The following is a 3,612-nucleotide window of genomic DNA, read 5'->3' as shown; positions in this document are numbered from 1 at the left end:
TCTTCGCTTGGTTTCGGGACGCCCGTGGGCGGCTGTGCCCTGTGTTTTTTTTTTTTTTTTTTTTTTTTTTTTGACAGGCAGAGTGGACAGTGAGAGAGAGAGAGACAGAGAGAAAGGTCTTCCTTTGCCATTGGTTCACCCTCCAATGGCCGCCGCGGCCAGCGCGATGCGACCGGCGCACCGCGCTGATCCGATGGCAGGAGCCAGGAGCCAGGTGCCTCCTCCTGGTCTCCCATGGGGTGCAGGGCCCAAGCACCTGGGCCATCCTCCACTGCACTCCCTGGCCACAGCAGAGAGCTGGCCTGGAAGAGGGGCAACCGGGACAGAATCCGGCGCCCCGACCGGGACTAGAACCCGGTGTGCCGGCGCCGCTAGGCGGAGGATTAGCCTAGTGAGCCGCGGCGCTGGCCTGCCCTGTGTTTAGCCCAGGGCCGCTCTTGCCAAGCGGCTCAGCAGTTTTGTTGAAGGAAGGTGAGGAAGCCTGGGAAATGCATCTCAAGGTAGCTCCTTCCCCGTGTGTATGCATGGGTGTGTGTGTGTGCATATACATACATGTGTGTGAGCATGTGTGTGCATGTGTGTGTGTGGTGTGGGGGGGGGGCAGAACTGCGGCCCTGCCATACACGGGAGCCCCTTCCGTGTCCCCCTGACAGCGCCTCTTGAGAGGCGGGGAAACTGAGGCACACCCACTGGCTCCTCGCTGGTCGGGTCTGCCGGGCCCTGCTTGGGGCTGGCCGGAGCTGCAGAGCCAGGAGTGGCTGGGAGTTGGCCGGCCTGCGGGCAGAGACTCCCTTGGCCCTCGTCCCGAGTCACAAGGCACTGGAAAGTGACCTCTGGGCATCTATAATTAGACCTGCCCGGCGTCAGGGCGGGCTGGCTGGCTGTCTCGAGTCCATTGCCAGGGGCGCCCCACATGCCTGGCGCCCGGCCGAGCCCGTCCCACACATGCTCTCACCCTGCAGCAATCTGCGGCTGGCAGGTGCTCCTGCCCCTCCATTCCCCAGCAAGGCCTGAGGTCGCCCAGCGGGGAGGCGCTGGGGCTGGATTTGAACCTGGACCCCAGCCGAGCAGCAGATCGGGGTATGCACAGGGGGTGGTGAGCCATGGTCCATGCTCACCTCTGGCCACTCCTTCCCGGTCTCTTCCGGCTGCTTTTCCCCATCTTCCGGCTTTTGCACACACCTTGCCCTCTGCCTGGGACGCCCTTCCGTTGGATCTGCCCGTGTCTGGCTGCTTCCCATCTATCAAGTGTCTGTGTGATTGCCACCTCCTCCAGGAAGCCTTCCCTGACTTCAGTCCACTCCCATATTTGCTCCTGTGAACTGACCCCTGGGTGAGCGGATCTTTTTTGTCTATCCAACTGGTCGTGAGCACCACGAGGTCACCCTGTGTCTCCCTTGGTCCCTGGCTCCAGCCTCAGGACCACCGCCTGGCACAGAATAGATATGCTATTGATTGTTGTCAAGTGAGTGACCGGCTGAGGGTGAGGGCTTCCCAGAGGTGAGAGGAAGAGATGTGCAAGGTAAAGTGTGTGGGGACGGAGCCTTGGGCCATCTGTGTGTCCCAGAGTGGGATCGGGGCCTGCTGCAGGGGGCAGGGAGGAGGCCCCGCCTCTCGGGGGGCGGGGTCTAGGCTCAGGGCTGTAGTAGGCTGGAGGCAGCCGGGTCCACATCTGGGACAGCGCGGCCTCTCTGGGCCCTGGGGATGCTGGGCGCTGGTGGCTGCCGGATCAGGGCCAGTTCCGGGTTTGTGACCTCAGTGTGCAGAGGAGTCGCTGGCTTCTGCTGCGACCATGTGACCACCTCTGGGGGCTGGGGGCTGGGGCTGGTCTCAAAGGGTGGGCAGGACCCAGAGGGAGGGAAGTGGGGAGGAGAAACAGGCAGAGCTTGGGGGGTGGACAGGGGTGTCTGTCCCAGCTTGGCCAGGCTGCCCTGTCCCCAGCTCGGGGAAGGAAGGGATGAAGGGGAGGTTTAGAGACCTCCAGGTTGACAGACACGAGCACTTGGGAGCAGTTGGGCTGGGCCAGATCAAAGCCAGGAGCCAGGAGCTTCTTCTGGGTCTCCCATGCAGGTGCAGGGGCCCAAGGACTTGGGCCATCTTCTGCTGCTTTTGCAGGCCATGGCAGAGAGCTGGATCAGAAGTGGAGCAGTTGGGACTTGAACTGGTGCCCATATGGGATGCCGGCACTGCAGGCGGCGGCTTTACCGGCTATGCCACAGCACTGGTCCCTGCACTGGTGAATTCTTAATCAGAAGACAGGAACCGCGCTGGTGCCAGTGGGAACTGGGGTCCTGAGATCTTCCTGCTCAGCCCCATGCGCCCCGCCAAGTTACCTACACCCCCCCTAAACACATAGAGCCCTGCCTCTGCATCGCATCTCTTATCTATTTTTTCCATGGATTCTCAGACTCCCAAAGGCTGGGGACAGCCAGGTTTGACCTTCATTGCTATTGTTGTTTAGCTTTTCTTAGCTCCGCCAGGACCCTGGAAACTAACGCAGTTCTCGGGAAAGGGAGATGTGAGAGACAGGTCCCCTTAGCGTCTCTCCTGGGAGCCCTCGGAAACCCCTGGAGGGTCACGTGGGGCTAAGAACATGCTCAGGAATCCTCCAGGACCTTAGCAGTCCAAGGCACTCCGTCTCCCGGGATGGCCTGACCTTGGGAAGCTTTTCCTTTGTGTGGAGGGGCAATTTATACACAGTGACAGGTGCAAATGTCACCACGTGATGCCTACGACGCCACCCGGTGTCAGGATGAAAGCGGCTGTTACTCGCCCCTTCCTACTGTCCCAAAGATCTCTGACCTTCTGAGACCCTTAGGCTTTCTGAAGAAGTGCAAGCCAGCTGGCAATGGTCTGGGGGCCGAAGCCAGCCCACTGCCCGTGTTTGTAAATAAAGTTTTATTGAAACACACACAGGCAGGATGTGAGTAGTCAAGGAAGAGACCTAGTTAAGAAGGCCTCCAAAGTCAAAAATACCTGGCTCCTTACTGAAAAAACGTGCCAACTCCTCCTCGAACGTAGCGTTGTCTTCTAGAACTTTCTAGAACTTTCTACCACGATGGGGATGCTTTAAGTCAGGGGCAGGGAAACCTTTATTTTATTTTTTTTTCAAGGGCCATTTGGAGATTTTAACATTAACATAAAAATTTAACATTATTTAACATAAAAAAATGATCGGCTTACACATCAGCCCGCAGTGGATGGATTTTGGGTTCTGCCTGCGGTTGTCTTGGCAGGGCCAGACCACGTGATTTTGTGGGCGTGGTTATGGCTGGGCCTTCCCCAGCCCTGTTTCAGGCACTGGCTGTGCCGTGGGGTGGCCGTGAGCCCCGTGTGGCCCGGGGGCACCTGACTGTGGAGTTTCATCACTGAGCACCTGAAGCGTTCCCCGAGGTATGGACTAAGTCACACTGCCAAGGTGCTCCAGCGTAAGGGTGCCCAGGGCTCCACCACTAGGGAGCCAGGTGCCCTGGGCGGGGACACGGATGCGCTCCCCAAGATGGGGTCCTCCCGGAAGTACAGGGCCCCCACCCCCCGGCCCCATTCCGCTCTCAGAGCAGCAGCTTTGGGGTTAAAGAAGCAGCAGCCGGGGACTGTTGGTATTTTCTCCAG

At 59.3% G+C, this 3,612-nt stretch overlaps 1 long non-coding RNA gene across 1 annotated transcript; it reads left to right on the top strand.

Moving 5' to 3' along the window:
• Positions 1–416: 416 nt before the first annotated feature.
• Positions 417–2,911, top strand: LOC149119862 (uncharacterized). The gene is made up of 2 exons (XR_016227050.1): positions 417–1,333; positions 2,116–2,911. It is a non-coding gene; the product is annotated as an uncharacterized LOC149119862 (long non-coding RNA).
• Positions 2,912–3,612: the final 701 nt, after the last annotated feature.

Source organism: Oryctolagus cuniculus, chromosome 21 (genome assembly GCF_051225735.1).
Source record: "Oryctolagus cuniculus isolate XC-2025 breed Fujian yellow rabbit chromosome 21, ASM5122573v1, whole genome shotgun sequence".
Taxonomy (NCBI): Eukaryota; Metazoa; Chordata; class Mammalia; order Lagomorpha; family Leporidae; genus Oryctolagus; species Oryctolagus cuniculus.
Note: the sequence above shows the minus strand (reverse complement) of the source record. Positions and strands in the feature narration are given on the sequence as shown.